This window comes from Oryzias melastigma, linkage group LG17, assembly GCF_002922805.2.
Source record: "Oryzias melastigma strain HK-1 linkage group LG17, ASM292280v2, whole genome shotgun sequence".
Classification (NCBI taxonomy): Eukaryota; Metazoa; Chordata; class Actinopteri; order Beloniformes; family Adrianichthyidae; genus Oryzias; species Oryzias melastigma.
Genome location: NC_050528.1, coordinates 6,172,254 through 6,192,771, shown reverse-complemented (window position 1 = coordinate 6,192,771; position 20,518 = coordinate 6,172,254). Strand labels below are relative to the sequence as shown.

Below are 20,518 nucleotides of genomic sequence, written 5' to 3'. Positions count from 1 at the left end.
AAGCCCTGAGCAATGGAGCAAAGACATTACAGCTGGTCTGGTCCGTACCCCTCAGTGGAAACGAGGCATTAGAGGCCCGCAAGTCATAAAATGTGCACACCTGTGGTTTAGACATTTGTTGAACTGTGTATGTACTCCAAACACAAAATTATCTAATCAAGTCGCTAAAAATGATAGTTTTGTTTTTACTGTCTTTGGTCAATTTGACCATTGATTGTATTTAAACCCTAGACTAAGTGAGTGTGATTTCACCCATAAAAGATGGTTTACTCCCAGCTCCAATGAATTGAAGTCGCTTCAGTCGCTATGTTGGAACCAGAAATCGTCAGTAAGCAGTTATTGTTCTAAGTCGTATGAGTCAATATCTCTGTGGCAACATCTCACCAATGAGGTGTGAGCTTGTTGGAAGTCCAAACCCCTACCACTTTAATCTTTTAATCAGACGTTTTGATTGTTTGATGTAATGGATATTCTGCTAAATAGAATAGCTGAGTTAGATCTGTGTATTTCTCAACAGAAGTCAATGAGATTTTGGCTTCTTAGAACCAGCAGGTTCTTCCTGTTTGGAACGCCGATGTTGAGGGGTCACTCTGTTCAGTTCTCATATAAAATCAATTAGTTTGAGTCAAATTTTTAAAATCCCATATAACTTTATTTAACTTTTCACTTCCTATGATTTCATATTTATGGGTTGCTAACAGTCGGACTGCATGACAATACAGGTGCTATGAATTTTTCTCCTTCTTTGGGGACTATTATTTACAACTCAAAGCCAAGAAAAACGTCTTTTAGGAAAAAGAAAAAAAAAAAGACCACTCTCACATGTGCATTTTTCCCTGCCTGTGTATGTTTTTGTTGTCTAGGGTTTTCCTTGGTGGCAGTGAACAAAGTGTTCTACTGTGGAGCCGTTTTCACAGTCGCAGACACTGTGTCTGTACAGGGAGTTCCTGTCCCTGGCCCAAACCCGCAGACCAACAGCAAAGAAGGACAAGGTCAACCGTAGCCTCTGCTTTCTTTTGGCATTATTGCAGAGGAGCTTCACCTCACACTCGTGGAGTATTCCTCCAGGCCTGATGTCAGAAGATTTAATCTGCTTTATAGGTTTCACTTCTGACAGTAACTGCTATTGTAAGTTAAAACAAAACTATAAATCTTTATGATGGTTCCTTAAGTCATTTATCGCATAAGCTTTGTTTTTTGGGAACAAAGTACATTCAGAAGATGAAAACTAAATTGTTGTTTTGCAGGTAGAAAGTGGATCAAATTTTCCAGAATCTTTTGGGTAAAAATGTTTTTTTTTTAAGCTCAATAAATTTAAGATTCTCAAAACAGAACCACCACATGCAGCAAATTTAGCAGAAACTGTCCTCATCAGATGTTTCTGTTATTTGTGGTCACTCAGACTTCCAGACAACATTCCCTGACCTGAATCTGAGTGGAGCGTTCCGTTGGATCACCTCCTAACCCACGTTATGTATAAAAAAAGATGCTCCTCTGCAGGAGCCTCATCATTTTGGAGCCTGCTGAGGTTCTGGCAGTGGAGGGCCTTTGGCTCCGACTGCTCTGTCAACCAAATGATTTCCTATCACTGGCCTGGTCGACCTCCAGAGGACGGTTTTCAGCTCCACCTGCTTGGCCACTGAATTTCACTGCTGGTCTGTCAGCAGAACTCTGTAACCCGCTAGAACGCTTCTTCCTGCTGGAGCTTTGACTTCTTTGGTTGCAGCTAGAGTGTACGAACTTTCCTCAGTCGTGGATTTTCTTCTAATTTCTTCTCGATCTCAATTAAACATTTAAGCGGTAAATCTATGGAGAAAAGATAGACTCATCCCGATGTGCAGAATTCTTGATTTATACCTCATACAATATATTTCGAGCATAACTTTGTGTACTTGCAATTGTGTATTTGCATCTACAAAAATTACAAAATAATAAAAAAATAATTTACAAACCCACTACTTAAAACTTGAAAGTTTTTTTATTAATTATCGGAAATATCTGTTTAAGAAAGTGGGAAAATGTCCCGTTTTCATCAGATATTATTCACAATCTAATTTCAAAGCGTCTGATAAGAAAACTCTGATGACCCAGCATTCTAGCAGCATTTGAACGCATCATTTACACACGAATCTTGGAGACGTGAAGAGTTTGACATCAGATTTGTGCGTAAATGAAGTTTTGTTTGTGTGTATAACAAGTAATTAATCAAAAAACGATGAGTTGGGGACACCCAAAACATCGAAAAGTGACGTGAAAGGGTCCAAACCATACGTCAGTATGTGACGACTTAAGGATGAGAATCTGTTGGTCTGGTTCATGAAGACATTGTTAGAAAAGCAGCTAGAGGTGGAGGACATAAATTTGCCATGAGTTCAGATTGTCTGAAGTACACAAACTGCTCACAGTAAATATTGAAACGTGACTCTACATAGTTTGAATGTTTGATTGCCTAAAGGTATTTAGAAGTTTTTACTTTTTTAGACTTATTTCTGTTTTTTTTTTTTTTGTTTTTTATTTGTTTAATGCATCACAATGACTTGAAATTTAGTTTCTATTTTAGTTTTGCACTTAAATTGGTTGATTTTAATGAGAAAAACAAACGTTCTCTCACTTAAAAGTGAAAATGAAAAAATGCACTTTGGAGTAATCCTTTAATCTAAAGTTTACTAAATTCTTAAATTCACTTTGAAAACAGAAAAAAATCACACTAAAACTTTGGGTATCATAAACGATATGACCAAATATTTTTATATTAAAATTCCAAGTTCTATAAGCTTGATTTTTATTCTTATTCTACACAACTTCATGTCATTATTTCCTTACGTTCATGTTCTGTAAAAATATATGCACTTTATGTTGAGGGCACTGGAAAAACAGGCCCCATATATAAGGCAAAAATACTAATCCCACTGGCAGATTTTCTTGAAGTAAACTAAAAAATCTGCCAGTGGGATTAGAAAAATTGAGGATTCTTATTTTAGGAAAAAAATTCTAGTCATTAAAACGTGTTTTCTGAAATTATTTAGCTATTGAAAAACTTTCTTGATGAGATAATTTTACTTCCAAGGCATTAAAAGAGAATTTTTTTCTTAAAATGTTCTCTTTTTACTTCATTCCGATTGAGTTTTGCAGTGTGGGATGTTGTTTACAAGCAAAATATTGCAGCTTTTACTTAATAGGCTTCCAATTGAACTAAAGTCGTTATACTATTTTGTATACTTGCTTCATAAAGAAGGCTTGAGGACTCTGATCATCAAAAATTACACATTTGATAGATGTGATTTTCCTCTTTTGAGTGAAGAGTGGAGCTGTAGGCGTCATCAAATGCATCTCCTTTGATGTTATAAGGTTATAGCTAACATATCCAAGACTATCAGTGAGTGTTTGTTGAGAAAATTGTAGAAAAAAGTGTGACTTTTTGTGAAGGGTGAGGCCGGTGACTCTGTTTCTGAAACGTTTTTTCCAGTCCACATCACTGAAACTCTGCTTGGGTAGCCAAAGATTGAGAGACAATTATCAAAGGCTGGAATTCCGGCCTGCACTGCTGCACTTGATAAGAGAAGCTCAGCAGTTGTGGGAGATAAAAGCAGAGACACTCGTCAATGAAAGCCCCACAAAACTTATCAGATCTGTGTTGACGTTGCAGATCCCTCTTTGAAAAGCTTTCACTTATGCAGAAACACACGTGTGATTTGTCACTTTGTGATTCGTTTAAACGATCGTCAACTTTTTTCTCCTCTAAATTAGTTTGGAGCTCAAAGGATGCTCAGAGCAGGTGAGCAATTAGTCTGGCAGAAGTGTGACCAGAGGCCCAAAAATGACTCAAGTGAGAGTTCTTCAAAGTATTATTGAAGTAGAAGTCTAGTTATTAAGTAAGAATTAAGGTAGGAAAGAACAGATACTTTTGATTTATGGTGTAATATTTCTTCCATTTCCTTTACATTCTTTCAAAATGCGCCTAAAAAATATAAATAGACATATAACAGCACAAACTTGACTAAAAAAGGATTTATGGTCATCAAAAATTGAAAGATTGAAAGTGATTGAAAATCTAATAGAAGGAATTTTCACTCATTTGCTTTATACTAGTGAGGTTTTAGCCGTTAAATTAACGAAAAGTAAAAATATTGCTGCCTTTAAAAGGAACTCTAATATATATTGTTGTTTATGGTATGTTTACAATTGAGGGGTGTAATAAATAGATTCAATTGTGTCAAATAATTTGAAATAAACACGTCAAATAACACTGCATTTTAGTATTAATCAGTTAAAACCTTTGTAAAAAGAGGGGAATTTTTGTTTTGCTTGGAATTACATTGTTGCTATGGGTGATATCATGCCAGCGTACTACACCTGAATGAGCCTCGTGAGCTCCTGTAGTGATGTAATGTCTGCAAGTGTCATGTCTATAAAAGGTGAGCTGATGATTAAGTACAGAAGAAAAGTCTTTCTTGTTGAGTTAATGCAGCCTATGAGGTCCGTTTAATTATTTTAATTATTTCCAAAAGAGTGTCTATTTTCATATATTTTTTAGTTTTCCATTTTTTAATTGATTGATCTGGTTTATTTCAAGCATAGATTGTGGACAATATTTTTCAATCTTATTAGGGAAATAAATAAAATGTATTGATTATAAAAAAAAAAAGACACTTATGTCACATTTGATCCATTAAATATGTGATTATTTGCTAAAGTCAAGTAAAGTTTGGTTGAAAGGGAGTGGGAAGAAGTGAATGTATTGAATTCCACCCCTAGTTGCAGCAGGGGCTGGCCTTCAAACACCTCTGACTTATTTCCTGTGGCTCACCTGACTTGCATCTTGTGAGCCGCGACCAAATCTCGTGGGTCGCAACTCAAACCTCATGGGTCACGACTCAAATTTTGTGTGTCATGACTCAAATTTCGTGGGTCACGTCCATATATCGTAGGTCAAGACCCAAATCTTGTGGGTCGAGACTCAAATCTCGTTGGTCACGACTCAAATTTCGTGTGTCACAACCAAATATTGTAGGTCGAGATCCAAATCTTGTGGGTCGAGACTCAAATTTCATGGGTCACGACTCAAATTTTGTGGGTCACGACCAAATATCGTAGGTCAAGACCCAAATCTTGTGAGTCGAGACTCAAATCTCGTGTGTCACTTCTCAATTTTTTGGGGGTCACAACCCATACACGTGGGTCGAGACTCAAATCTCGTGTATCATAACTCGAATTTCCTGGGTCACAACCCAAACTCATGGGTTGAGACTCAAATCTTATGTGTCACGACTCAAATTTTGCCGGTCACGACCCATACTCGTGGGTCGAGACTCAAATCTCGTTTGTCATGACTCAAATTTCGTGGGTCACGACCCATACTCGTAGGTCGAGACTTAAATCTCGTGTCATGACTCAAATCTTTTCGGTCATGACAAATAGCATGCGAGTAGAGACACAGATCTTGTGTTTCATGACTAAAATTTTTTCGGTCACAACCCATACTCGTGGGTCGAGACTCAAATCACGTAGGTCATGACACACGGTCGTGAGATGTGACCAGCGAGCGCCCTCATTGAAGCTTTTAGGCCATTTTATACCATAAATTGAACATTGACATGGTGGATTTATTTTATCCCATATTATTCCAGTTGAGTATTCATTGATTTTTGATGAATCTCAGAAAATGCTCTTTCATTCTGTCATTGGGCACTTTATTTTTAATGTTTTTGTTTATTATTCTCTGTGTTTTGTTTCATAGTTCTGGGGAATAAAAATAGGCCTATTAAGACATCTATATCTGAATAAATGTCTGTATATTGATTACAGACATAGGCCTTCTCATTAAAAAAAAACAGCACAATGTTATAACTCTGCTCAAATACAAGTAAAATAATAATTCAGTTAAAAAAAAAGAAAGAAATTGTTCATAAACCTAACCTGGAGAACATTTAGGTTTTGTTTCCCATTAGGACTGGTTTGGAATTCTCCCAATAAAGACAAGTGCACACACGAAAACAAACGTAGTGAGAAAAGCTGTTTGTAAAACCGATTCACATCATCAGAAAATGCAGCTCACAGGATGTTACTCACAATAAAACGGTTGCTCTCCACGCTCGCTCTGTGACAGGCCGCTGACACATTTCTGCTGACATCTGGAGCAGAGGCATATTTGGCCTTTTGCAATCCGTGCGGTCTCCAGATTGCAGAGTCTTTGCCCCAGACCTGCGGAGTCTTCCCTCCACTTCAGTAGTACGATGTCAAACCTGACCCCTGACCTGCTGTTAACGCTGACATCATTACCACGTTTGAAGTCCGGGGAACACGGCTTTAAAACATGAACTGCGACAAAACTGTCATCACAGACTTTGGAATTTAGAGCTGAGTGAAGTTATGGCATAATCTTTACACACTTTCAGATTTACGGTTTTAGGTACTTAAAATTCTTGAAGCTGATAAAAGCAAGAAACAGATGAGTCTGAAGATGTCTGTTAGATAGCTAATATACATCAATTGACGATGTCTCCTCAGACAACTCTATTTGTTACTCTATTAGAGGTCCATCAATGGTGCTATGTAAGATATCTGCATATAGACGTCTACATAAAGCCATCTAACCTTTGGATAGTTTAAAAAAATAAAACAAAATTGGCTATATGTGTGATTTTTGTTTACATGAAACTACAAAAAAATTATATTTGAAGATGTAGCAGACATTTGTACTGAAGCCTATGGGGTTAAAAATTCTCAGAAACTTGCATCAAAATAACAATCCAATCAAAAATTGTGACTACATGTATTCACAGCATCTCTCAAATTTAAAATCCAACTGTAGACATTTTAAACACCCAAAAAATCCCCAAAATAATAAAGCAGATAGTAACAGAAATGGTAAATCTATGAACACTTGAACAAGGATACTTTGATGAGTTACTTTTACCAAAGTGATACCAGTATTAGACCCCATCAGAACGACCTTCAGCATTGTGGAGCTTGTTGTATTACCAAAACTGTCCTCTGTTTGATAGTTGAAAGTTTGAAAGATGGTCTCTAAAGCGATCAAAACCACCCTTAATACACAAACCTTCTAAATGATTGCTTATGTTAATCAATTAACCTATTTAATTAACCCAAACCCTTATGGAGAAAAATGGTGTCTTGTTTTATGAGTTATGATGGGACCACGATACAATTAGCTAAGGGAAAGTCGTCTGCGAGATACAGTGATGTGCACTAGACTATGGCAAGCAAAAAGTCTCATAGATCACCAGGAAAACACCATCAATTTACAGTGTTTTGTGTTGTCCTAAGACGGGTATAAAAAGGTTTAATTGCGTGTAGCCCTTGTGCTATCCTAGGCAAAGTGGGGTCATCTGGACCCCATAAAACTTTTTCAATGATTTTTAATCTTCACTGGTGTCCCGTGGCAGACAGAAAATCCTGTCCATTTTATCATGGGAGGGATCATACATCAATGTAAGCGTAGGGTCATTTGGACCCAATAAGAGAGCACGAGGGTTAAAGACGAAGGTCGAAAATGCCGTTTTATGATGGCCAAATCCTCAATGTTCACCCATTGATGTATATAATTCACTGGACGGAGCGAGGTGTTGACGTCACCCATAGAAAATGCCTTACCTCCGGCCCTCGCAAAAGCCAAAGCCGTCACCGTGGCTTCCTGACATGGCCGCCGCCATTTTGAAACTCAACCACGGTGATTGGTCCGAGTCGGTCCGAGTAACTTTTTTAGAGAACCCACTGTCACCAATCATGAGTGAGCTTGTTCGAAGGCCACACCCCTTCCACTGAAAGCGGGCTCAGGAGAATCTGTCAATCAAACGTTGGAGGTGGAGCCAGCAGGCTTCCACTGAGGCATCTGATTGGTCAGTTTCTTACTTCAATAACTTGAGATAAAGAAAAAATACATTTAAAAAAATTAGGATTAGAAAGAAAATGGTTATTCTAACAACTAAACTGACTGAGAAAACTACTTTTCAATAGAAGTCTGTGGGATTTTGACTTCTTGGAACCAGCGGGTACTTCCTGTTTGGAACACGAGAGGAGTCAATGTGTTTACCGCATTTTCCCGGTCTCTATGACTCGTCTCTTGGGTGTATGATGCAGATCTACGGCATGATTTAGATATTTAATACCCAATGGGATCATGTAACTTTATTCATGTTTCTATTGTTCTTTTAACCAACAATAACTAGCCTTTTTCTATTAATTTGAGACATAAAATCCTGTTAAAACATCTTGATTAAATCTTTGATTGTTTTTTTTTCCACTAAATTTAACTTGAATAAACAAGTGTTTTCTATAAAGGATTGTTTGACTCTCCTCCCATTTGAGTGGCAGCAATTCCTTTCACTTCACAGGAAGGAAATCTCAGTGAGGTCTCCAGGACCCCCCCCACAGATACACATGTGTGTCTTCAGGATTTTCTTTACTTCCTGGTGATCGTCCTTTCTAAAGTGCTTGTGGAAGTGTAGCTGTCCATGTGGGCCTGTGATGCACCGGCATCCTGTATCCTGCCTTGCTCAATGATAGCTGAGAAAAGCAGGATGTCTGATGTTTTCAGTCAATCCTTTTATCCGACTCATACATGGAAATGCTGTATACATAAAGCTTGATTTTAAAAAAATTGAAGTCACATTTTATTTTTTGAAGTATTTTTTTTAATAAGAGTGGAAAAATAAATACAAGTTTAGCTAAAAATTAGACGGTTTAATGACTACAACTTCCAAAACACAACTTGCAAATTTCTACTTTAAAAGTATCAATTATAAAGACAAAAAAATGGTTATGATGGTGTTTTAAAAGAGGAATTTCTGGTTGGAAACATTTGACTTTACAGTCATTTTTCTGAAGTGTCTTGATGACGCATTGATGACAGTATAGTGGGAAGGATCTCTTTGTCAAAAGGAAAGTATTATATTTTTGGAGCAGGATGTGAAGTCATGGCTATAAAGAGGTAAAGTAACTCATGGTTCACTGGATCTGCGGGTTTTTGTGTAAGCCCGGCTACGCTGTGGAAAAACTGATGGGGTTGTCCTTTCACAATAAGAGATTGAGAAAGTTTAGTTAAAACTAGAGCTTCTTAAAATTGATTCGAGCTGAATTTTTGTCAATTATTTAATTTATGATGAAATATTAATAGATAACTAGAAAAGTTACATTACCTGAGATAATGCTAGTGTGAATGCTTTTTGCTGAAAGTAGTCGCTGAAGATGCTGAAGATTTTTGCTGAAAAAACTGGCGGAATTTACTTTTATTGTACTAATGCTAGTGATTTTCCTCCTCCTTTCTCTATGTTTTTTGGCACGTAAAAACTCAATCACACTTTCAGGGATTTCAGCAATCTTGTTATCAAAACGTTCAGCTCGTTCAGGACATTACTGCCTGTATTTTTGGTATTCATAATCTTTATAGTTTTTGAAATATTAAGCAAAATATGCCTAATAGGAAATGAAGGAATAGTAGATTAGCAACAAGCCTTTAAATATATTTGTGGGCTCTGTTTTCATCATTTATGGTAACTTTCAAAAAGGTTTTAGTTTACCTAATATTTTAGCGATATGCTAATGTTTTTGGATAATTTGGTCTACTTAGGAATTTTATGCTGTTTTGGAGATTAGCTAGTATTTAAGCAAAGTGCTAGCTTTTTGGCTAATTTGGGATCTACTAAAGTTTTTTTATGCTAATTTGAAATGTAGCTAATAATTTAGCAACATTCTAACGTTTTTGGCTAATTTGTTAACTATTGAGGTTTTTATTGACTAATTCAGAGTTTAGCATCTATTTCAGCAACAGACTACGTTTTGAGTAATTTAGTTTACTGAGGAATTTTGGCTATTTTGGAGATTAGCTCATATTCAAGCAATGGGTTAGCTTTTTGGCTAATGTAGGATCTACTAAAGTTTTTTTATGCTAATTTGGAGTTTAGCTAATAATTTAGCAACATTCTAACGTTTTTGATTAATTTGTTATCTATTGAGGTTTCTATTAGTTTAGCTTCTATTTTAGCAACAGGCTACGTTTTGACTCATTTAGTTTACTGAGGAATTTTAGGCATTAGCTAGTATTTGAGCAACGGGCTAGCTTTTTGGCTAATTTGGAGTTTATCTCATTTTTAAGCAACACTAAATATTTTTTTTGCAAATTGGCATCTATTACGGATTTTTTTTTAGCAATTTCACAACATTTTTTTCAGAAATTTAGGTTGACTTCAGCGCTGTTGCATAGCACTTTAACAAAATTGCAATTTTTTTTTGCAAGTGTAAGATTTTGCAAATAGCTTTTGCATTTTCAACAAATCTCTTTAGCAATTAAAGTAAATTGTGTCACCATTTTCAGCAAAAAGCTTCAGCATCTTCACCAACTACTTTTAGCACAAAGCATTCACACTAGCATTTTAGCAGGTAATGCAACTTTTCTAGTTGCTTTATTGTTTTGCTGAAAATGCAAAAGCTATTTGCAAAATATTAAATTGCTAAAAGACTAGAAATTTCTTTCAAGAACTAGAAAAGACCGCTAAGGTTAACCAAAATTTCTAAAACATTTTTAGTAAAATTGCTTAAAAATCCATAACACTTGCTAATTTTGCAAAAAATATTTAGTGTGTTGCTAAAATATGAGCTAAACTCCAAAAGCTAGCTTGTTTCTAATATATTAGCTAAACTTAAACAAAAACGTAAAATTCCTTAATAAACTAAATTAAAATAGCTAAAATAGAAGCTTAACTCTAAATTTGCCAATAAGAGCCCCATAACAAATTATCCAAAAACATTAGCCCGTTGCTAAAATATTAGCTAAACTAGAAATTAGCATAAAAAATCTCAGTAAATGTCGATTTATCAAAAAAATTAAATAAAATCGCTTAAATAATAGTTAGAGTTAAAAATAGTCTGAAATTCCTCAGTAAATTAAATTAATCAAAACGTAGTCTGTTGCTAAAATAGAAGCTAAACCCAAAATTAGCCTAAAAAACCAAGTAGATAAAAATAAGTCAAAAACGTTAGCAAGTGGCTAAAATATTTGGTACATTTAAAAAAAAAAAAAAACATAGCCCATGAATATATTTAAAGACTTGTTGCTAATCTACTTAAAATTAAAATGTGAGGACTTTCTCATTCATTTCCGATGGGGCACATTGTCCTCATTTTTTCAAAAACTATAAAGTTTATGAATTAGACAGTAATGCTCTGAACGAGCTGAACGTTATGAAATCGCTAAAAGTGTGATTGAGTTTTTGTGTGCCAAAAAACGTGCAGAAAGGAGCTGGAGAATCACTAAAGTGTGAATTTGTATGAAACACTCACACAATTATAATTCTTTATCTTTGATAATAATTAATACAATAATTAAAAATTAATATAACGTTTTGCATCTGTCAATGCATTTTCCATAAACACATTTGGATGATAAACACAAAGATTCAAGCAAGAAAAGGTTCATTTTTTTCAGAAAAAACACAGTTTTTATAAATATACATCACTTTACATGTAATTCTTTGTTTAACAGGTATTTTGAGACATCAAAAAACCTTTTTTTGAGGTTTGTCAAATCTCATTTGAGCAAAAAATATCTCCTTCTGGGCTCTGTCGCCTACACCACATCAGAGAGAGTAATTGCAGTCCAGACACTGATGCACTCTAGACTGGTTCTCCACACCTAACCCACCATGTCATCACTGTCAGGGCTACTCGCTGAGCCATAATTAACAAAGGCTGACACAAACAACCAGGGAGATGCCTTCAAACAAACACAGCCCAGATTTTGGCTCGGCTCACTTCAAAGCAGGCATATGTAGATAACCACGCAAGCAAGCGTCCTGCTGCCCCCCTCCCACGGAGAGGGCGACTGGGGCATGCAGGGGGTGGATGGCAGCACTGATGTGAGGAGGAGGAGAGGAGGTGCGAAGTGGCTTTTGACAGGACAGCACCTGCTGCGTCTTCACCAGCAGGCAGATTCTCGCCATTTGTCTTGACCTGCGGCTCCGGAGCCACATGTGGCTCTTTTACCCCTCCACTGTGGCTAAAATAAAATCTTTTACAACATTTCAGAAAGAAACTGTAAAGGAAAAAAGTAAGTAGCAAAATAAAAAAAAATGGTATGAGTCCTTCAATGAGGATCCTAACAATGGTAGCTGTAATTCTCCATCAGTCTTTGTAGTTTATCAACGTCATACGAAGATATTTGGACTTAATTTTAAGCTTTATTTATCACAAAAAATCAATTTATTGTCAGTAAGCACAGCCAGAATTAGAGCTACGTTAAGTTATAATCCACTGGATTATACAGCAGATTTTCTATTTTTGAACAAATTCAAAGATTTAAACCACAATTTGACCCCCAGGGTAATTATATCCGGCCCTCCAGATCATTTTATATTATTATTTTTATTAATAACGGCCTGATGTTATCTTGCTAACATATTGAAGCAACACTACAATTATGGAGGCTGAGAGATCGGTTAGAACGACTTCTAACATAACGGAGTAAAACAGCCAGACAGCAAAACTCATCGACAAAACCCACTTCTAAACCCCAATCCGCCCAGACAGACAAAGGGAACGATATCCCACAATTCCCAGCACTGCCAGATCGAACAGCAGGCCCAATGTGTCTGTGTCCATCACTTTACAAAATTAACTCCAAATCCCATCATACAGTGCGTCAGCTGCCTTGCCGAATGCCAGAATTGCCACAATTTTATGTTTTGGATTTCTTGAGTTTTACACTCTTAATTTAAAGAGTTCCTCATGGTTTTAATATTTGGTAGAGGTCACTTAAATAGCTCTGATTTAGTTTTTGTTGCTTATATTTATGAATGTGTGGCATAAATACACCAAAAACAGTAAAATAAACTTTTTTTTTTAATCATTGATGACTTTACATTGACTGCATTTGCCCTATTGTGTAGGACGTCTTTTATTTTGAAAGGGAGTCATGCAAAGCTCTGTCAAAAGATATAAACTATTTCATATATTTTTTAAAAACTATTATCTCCTCATGTTTATCTTTCTTTTATAAAGAAAACACACAATAATTTATTGAAATGTATTATGTCAGTAGCAAAAACATAAATATAAATCAGTATTTTTCTAAAGGGTGAATGAAGACTTTGTGGCTCCTACTGGGTTTTGGTTGGTGACATTTTGACCCAAATGGCTCCTTAAGTGATGAAGGTTGTCGACCCGATCTTAACCAGTCAGCACTCTCTGGTTGGGGAGAGGGGTCAGTTGATAGTTAGAAGAGCGGCGATGTTGTTCGGACACACCTACTGTCATGCCGGTGGAACATTCCAGCCGTCTGAGGCAGCTAGCACTTCAGCCGCTGGACGGCGACGAGTTTGAACCCGGTCACCTCTTGATTTACAAGAGATCGGTGGCACGTCTGGTATTGATGTTGTCATTCGTAACCTTAAATTAGTATATTTTTTTGCATTAATTTAAACATCAGTAAAGTCATCTCCCTAATCCACGTGTCAAAGTCAAGGCCCGGGGGCCGGATCCGGCCCTCTGGGTAATTCTATTTGGCCCTCTAGATCATTTTATTTTATTGGTATTAATGACCCGATGTTATCTTGCGCTCTTTTTGAACTTGGATAACACTGACAAAATATATTTATTACAGAGACTAAAATATTGAAAGTTTTTAAGGTTTAAGTTGATTTATTGTAGAATAATATTCCTACCTTTTTATTATTCATAATTATGTTGAAACTACGGTTTTCTGCTAGCTTTTTGGACAATTTTGGCATTTAGTAAGATTTTTTTTAGGCTATTTTGGAGTTTAGCTAATATTTCAGCTACATGCTAGCTATTTTGGCTAATTTAGGCTTTTTTCAGTTTTTTAGTCCATTTTAGTGTTAAGCTAATATTTCAGCTACATGTTAGCTGTTTTGCCTAATTTAGTCTTTTTTAAGTTTTAGGCTTTTTTGGAGCTAAGCTAATATTTCAGCTATATGTTAGCTGTTTTGGCCAATTTAGGCTTTTTTTGCTTTAGGCTCTTTTGGAGTTTAGCTAACATTTCAGCTACATGCTAGCTATTTTGGCTAATTTAGGCTTTTTCCAGTTCTTTAGGCTATTTTTGAGTTTAGCTAATATTTCAGCTACATGCTAGCTGCTCTGGCTAATTTAGTCTTTTTTAAGTTTTAGGCTTTTTTGGAGCTACGCTAATATTTCAGCTATATGTTAGCTCTTTTGGCTAATTTAGGCTTTTTTTGTTCTAGACTGTTTTGGAGTTTAGCTAATATTTGAGCTACATGCTAGCTATTTTGGCTAATTTAGGCTGTTTTTGTTCTAGGCTGTTTTGGAGTTTAGCTAATATTTGAGCTACATGCTAGCTATTTTGGCTAATTTAGGCTTTTTCCAGTTCTTTAGGCTATTTTGGAGTTTAGCTAACATGTCAGCTACAAGTTAGCTGTTTTGGCTAATTTAGGCTTTTTTGTTGTTTTTAGGCTGTTCTGGAGTTAAGTAAATTCTTCAGCTACATGCTAGCTACTTTGGCTAAATTAGACTTTTCTTAGTTTGTTTTAAATAAATTTTGGAATGTAGCTAATTGTCAGCTACATGCTAGCTGTTTTGGCTAATTTAGGCTCTTTTGGAGTTAGGCTGATATTTTACACTCTAGCTGTTTTGGCTAACCTAACTTTTTTTTTTTTAGTTTTTCATGCTAATTTTAACATTTAGCTAATGTTTTCGCTGGTTATCAGCTTTAGCATTTTTAGCAATCGATTTCAGCGTCTTTATTGGCCAAATTCCGCTTACAGCATTCACGCTAGCATTATCACAGGTAATTCTTTTTATGTAGTTCATATGTCAAAAAGTTATGATTTTAAAATTTTAGCATTAGTGTTCAATAAATATTTATCCGGTTTGGCCCGTGATCTTATGTATCTTTTGGATTTTGGCGCCTGTGCGATTGAATTTGACACCCCTGCCCTAATCCAATCCAAATGCTGCCTTTAAAGGCCCGTCTCATCCCTTTCGTATCTCCTCTGTCTCTTATCAGCTGCAGTTTTCTCTGAGACTCATGACGCAGCTGGATCTGGTCTCCTGTGATCAGTCTGCTGGAATGGAGGCACTGGTGCAGACCAGACTATCTCCTGAAGTACTCAAAGACTGCGGTGAAGGCAGAGGAATGCACCAGTGACAGCGGATATTTATGGCAGAGAAGACAGTGACTACTAGCTCGGAAAGACAAACAGTCTGTTTTTGGAGTGGAATTGTAAAATGCTGTTTATGAGACCCATAACAGCAAAAAAATAAATAATCAGCTGCCTGCTGGATGATGTTTCAAACTGTACGGCGCTGTCTGAAAAACAGACGTTGCAAAAGAAAACCTTGTTCGCCATAAATAAAACATCTCAGAGGATTTCTCACTTGACTGTAGACAGTTTTGCTGCAGTGCAAACTGTTGCATCTTTTTCACTCCTGTTATGCAGCCAAAAAAGAGTAAATGCTTCTCCTTTAACCACTAATGTCTTTGCTTTTCTGGAAAAAGCAAAAAAGCTATTCGTGGATTAAACTGACTTTTTAAATCTGCCTTAAACAACATTTTCCTCGCAAATGACAGAGAAAAACCTTGTGATTTCTGACTTGAATGCAAACTTTCAAACTGTAGAAATCCTGGATGTAACTCTGCTAACGGACCCAAAGGACAAATGAATCACCCGGGTAAAAACAGGAAGTGACTGAGAAACTATGAGCATAAAATACTTCACGTTTTGCTTTGTCAGCTTCATTTTTTTTTTTTTTATTCTTAAACTCCAAAATTGCGAGAGAATTCTCTCTCAATGCCTGTTTGGTCTGGATCAGAGATCATTGGGTCTGATAGTCTGCTTGTTTGGACAGGTGTGAAAGCTCATCGGAACTCTGGCGTGGCCCAAGCAGCCAGATTATCCCGCTCTGTCAAGAAAACCAGGGTCTCTATTTACTGCAAGTGAATGTTGGTGCGGTTCAATGCAGTGTGAATGTCCGGTGGATTTAGAATTAAAAATAATTCCAGTTCGATCTCAAAAGAGTGTTGGCAAAGCAAGAGTTTAAAAATATCACAGTAGTAGTCATATGAATTACGTCTTCTTTAACATCCTTCTTTTTCTTTGTGGTCGGGACTCATTTTAGATCAATTCCACCTTAAAAGAGAGAAGCTTTTATGACAGCTGGTAGTTCCACATGATCTGTTAAGAATAAAAATACACTACTGTAAAGGAAACAAGAAAAGATTTGACATGTTTCAGCAAATAACAACCAATCAAACCAAGTCTACCAGACTGTCATGTTTTAGACAGGTGTCAAAGTCAAGGCCCGGGGGCCGGATCCGGCCCTTCAGGTAATTCCATCAGGCCCTCTAGATCGTTTTATTTTATTGTTATTAACGGCCCGATGTTATCTTTTGCTTATTTCTAACTTGTTTAATTTTGACAAAATATATTTTATGGAGGGTAAAAGATTGAAAGTTATTTAAGGTTTCAGTTAATTTATTCTGGAATAACATTTCTGACTTTTTATTAATCCAAAATATGTTTAAAAAGTTACTGTTTTAACGTTTGCTAGCTTTTTGGACTATTTTGGCAAGATTTTTTAGGCTATTTTGGAGTTAGGCTAATATTTATATGCTAGCTGTTTTGGCTAATTCAGGCTTCTAAAACAAATTAGGCTGTTTTGGAGTTAGAATAATATTTACATAGTAGCTGTTTTGGCTAATTTAGGCTTTTTTCTGTTTTTTAAAACCATTTTAAAGATTAGCTAATATTCCAGGTACATGCTAGCTGTTTTGGCTAAAAATAGGCTTTTAAAAAAGTTATTTAGGCCATTTTGGAGTTATGGCAATATTTACACACTGTTTTGTCTTATTACTGTTTGTCTTTTTATTCCAATTATTAGGTTTTTTTTAAAGTTTAGCTATTATTTTCAGCTACATGCTAGCTGTTTTGGGTAATCTAAGTTATTATTATTTTTTTATTTTATTTTTTTAGGCTAATTTGGCACTTAGCTAATAATTCAGCTGGCTATCAGCTTCAGTGTTTTCAGCTATCAGCTTCAGTGTTTTCAGCTATCAGCTTCAGTGTTTTCAGCTATCAGCTTCAGTGTTTTCAGCTATTAGCTTTAGTGTTTTTAACTATTAATTTCAGCATTTTCAGCTATCAACACTAGCATCTTCAAATTCTCCAAATTCTGTTTACAGCATTCCAACTTACTTTTTGGTAATATTATATATCTAGTTCATAATTATGTTAAAAAGTTACGTTTTTAAAGTTTAAAAATGTAGTTTTAGAGTGTTCGATAAATGTTTATCCTTTTCGACCCACGACCTATTGTGTATTTTGGCCCCCTGTGCGATTGAGTTTGACATCCCTCTTCTAAGGCATCCTGAGAGTAGCCAAGAAACAGCTTTTTGACATTTTATCAACTGATAAGAACTCACCACAGCTAGAATTTGCAAAGAACCAACAGAGACATGTTGCAGAATCATTTTCAAGCCACAAAATTAACCTGATGGTGTATTCAGACTGGAAAAGTCTGTTGGTCTGGACTCTGTCTGCATAATTCTGTCCTGAACCTTGCATTTGGTCTGTGTTGAACCAGAAATTTCTTGTTTTTGTTCTTTTTCCTGTAAACAAAACCACATAACTAAAGATCTCAAGAGTTTCTGACCAGGAATTATGAGGGGCAATAGGACAAAGTATAACAGAGTTCTAAAAGCTTTACAATCCTTGTCGGGATAAGTGATGCTTTGTATCACTAAACATGAATCCTAGCTTATAGCACTCTCCTTTGGTGGTTGGAGGTGCAGGTTTGGTATCAAATAGCCCACCACTTGTAAAAAAACTAAATTTTTTAAATAACTAGTAGTAATAATTAATGTATTTTTTTTTGCAATTGACCATGGCTTAAATGGGATAATGCCCTTTGAGGTGTCCATTATCAGATGTTAATGCACACCTTCTTGAGCATTATCCTTTACTTATTAGTTTGTAACAGTCTATAGCTCTGACATATTTTCACTATCTTCTACTCTTTGGCCAAATCTTTGAAGTCTATAAATCAAAATCTTTTAAATAGTCCAAAAAACCCAAATTCCTTCAAACTGTCGCCCTTCATCTTTGGAATTCAGACTAACTCTATTGGAAAAGGGTTCTGTCAGTTTTAAATGTTTTCTATTTTCAGTGTAATTCTTTTGTTTTTGTAAAGCACTTTGTGATTTTACTCTTTTTAAAATTGTATATAATTAGAAATTATTTATCATGAATCAAAGATTTTAAAAAAACAAAATTTTAAATGGTGCAAAAAAGGATAATTTACCACCACAAATGACTCACTGCTATATTTAGTGTGTAATATATATGCGGCAAAGACGCTGTATGATCCGCTCTGAGTGCGTGTCATGCAACACGTGAAAATGCTGCTGCAGCAGTGATGCAGGTGATCCGCACATTTTCCTTTTCCATTACGATTCCTGTGAAGCAAACGACTCCCACCCCTCCCCAGAGAAGCTGCTGTGGAGTCTCCCGTCCTGTTGAGGCTTGTCAGAGGAGTACAATGCCCACAGTCTGAATAATGTGGCTGGAAGCTAGTTTATTCAAGCACCTTTTGTTTATGCTTCATGCTCACCTTTTCCCTCCACTGATGATCAGATAGCAGGAAGGAGAAAAAAGAGGGGAAAAAGATCATCAATCTCTTGGCTTCTGAGGGGAAATGTGCACCATGTGTCAACATGGATGTGTTATTACGGCGTCATTTTTTTTTTGTCGATAAAGGGGTCAGGTGAGGCTTTTTACTTGAAGATTTACTTCATTTGTGTGAATGGTTAGTAAGCATTCACACTATAGTGATTCTCCAGCTCCATTCCGTTCGTTTGTCGACACGTAAAATCTCAATCACACTTCCAGTGATTTCAGCAATCATGGTATCAAAACGTTCAGCTCCTTCAGGACATTACTGCTTGTATTTTTGGTATTCAAAAACGTTATAGTTTTTGAAATATTGAGCAAAATATGCCTCATAGGACATGAATGAGAAAGTCTTACAATATCGATATTTCTAATAGATTAGCAACAAACCTTTAAAATATTCATGGTCTATGTTTTCATCTTTTATAGTAATTTAAAAAAAAATGAGTATACCAAATATTTTAATGTTTTTTGCTAATTTGTTATCTACTGTTTTTTTTTCAGGCTAATTTAGAGTTTAGCTTTGATTTTAGCAGCAGGCTAATGTTTTTGACTAATTTAACTTACAGATTAATTTTAGGCTATTGTGAAGTTTAGCTACTATTTAAGTGATGTGCTATCTTTTGGGGGCTAATTTGGCAACTACTGAGGTATTTTTTTAATGTCAATTTGGAGTTTAGATAATATTGTAGCAACATGCTAACGTTTTTGGCACATTTGTTATCCACTGCAGTTTTTTGTGCTAACTTGGAGTTTAGAGCAACAGGCTAATGTTTTGGCTAATTTGTTATCTATTGGGGGTTTTCTGGCTAATTTAGAGTTTAGCTTTGATTTTAGCAGCAGGCTAATGTTTTTGACTAATTTAATTTACAGATTAATTTTAGGCTGTTTTGAATTTTAGCTAGCAACGTGCTAGCTTTCTTTTTTTGCCAATCTTGCATCTACTTAAGTTTCTTTAATGCTAGTTTAGAGTTTAGATAATATTTTAGCAACAGGCTAATGTTGTTGACTAATGTACTGAGAAATCTTAGGCTATTTTGGAGTTTAGCTATTATTTAAGCGATGTGCTATCTTTTTTGGCTAATTTAGCATCTACTGAGTTTTTTATGCAAATTTGGAGTTTAGATAATATTTTAGCAACATACTTACGTTTTTGGCAAATTTGTTATCTACTGGGCTTTTTTAGGCTAATTTAGAGTTTAGCTGCTATCTTAGCATCAGGCTATTGTTTTTGACTGATTTCATTTATTGATCATTTTTAGGCTATTTTGAAGTTTAGCCAGTCTTTAAGCAATGTCCTAGCTTATTTGGCCAACTTGGCATCTACTGAAGTTTTTATGCTAATTTTGAGTTTAAATAATATTTTAGCAACATGCTAACGTTTTTGGCAATTTTGTTATCTACTGGGGTTTTTGGGCTAATTTATAGTTTAGCTTATAGTTTAAAATAGGCTAACATTGCATAACAATTTTCGGCTATTTTGAAGTTTAGCTACTATTTAAGTGATGTGCTATCTTTTTTGGCTAATTTAGCATCTACTGAGTTTTTTATGCTAATTTGGAGATTAGATAATATTTTAGCAACATACTTACGTTTTTGGCAAATTTGTTATCTACTGGGGTTTTTTTAGGCTAATTTAGAGTTTAGCTGCTATCTTAGCATCAGGCTATTGTTTTTGACTGATTTCATTTATTGATCAATTTTAGGCTATTTTGGCGATTAAATAGATTAAATAGTATTTAGGCAATGTCCCAACCTTTTTGGCTGGTTTAATGAGCCCTGGTTTAATGAGAGCACCCGTCAGGCAAGGAGGGAGGTTCGTAGAGCAGAACGTAGGTGGAAAAAGGACAAGCTGCAGGTTT

The 20,518-nt window shown here is 35.7% G+C and overlaps 1 protein-coding gene across 2 annotated transcripts in view; it reads left to right on the top strand.

Annotated features, from left to right (window-relative positions):
* Positions 1-20,518, top strand: part of sntg1 (syntrophin, gamma 1) — a 187,382-nt gene that overhangs the window by 48,073 nt on the left and 118,791 nt on the right. Inside the window, exon 4 of one of the 2 annotated variants that reach the window (XM_024274264.2) lies at positions 864-992. The exons of the other annotated variant lie outside the window; for it this stretch is intronic. The gene's annotated coding sequence lies outside the window, so the exon portion shown is untranslated. The remainder of the gene's footprint in view (positions 1-863; positions 993-20,518) is intronic. 2 annotated transcript variants of the gene reach the window in all.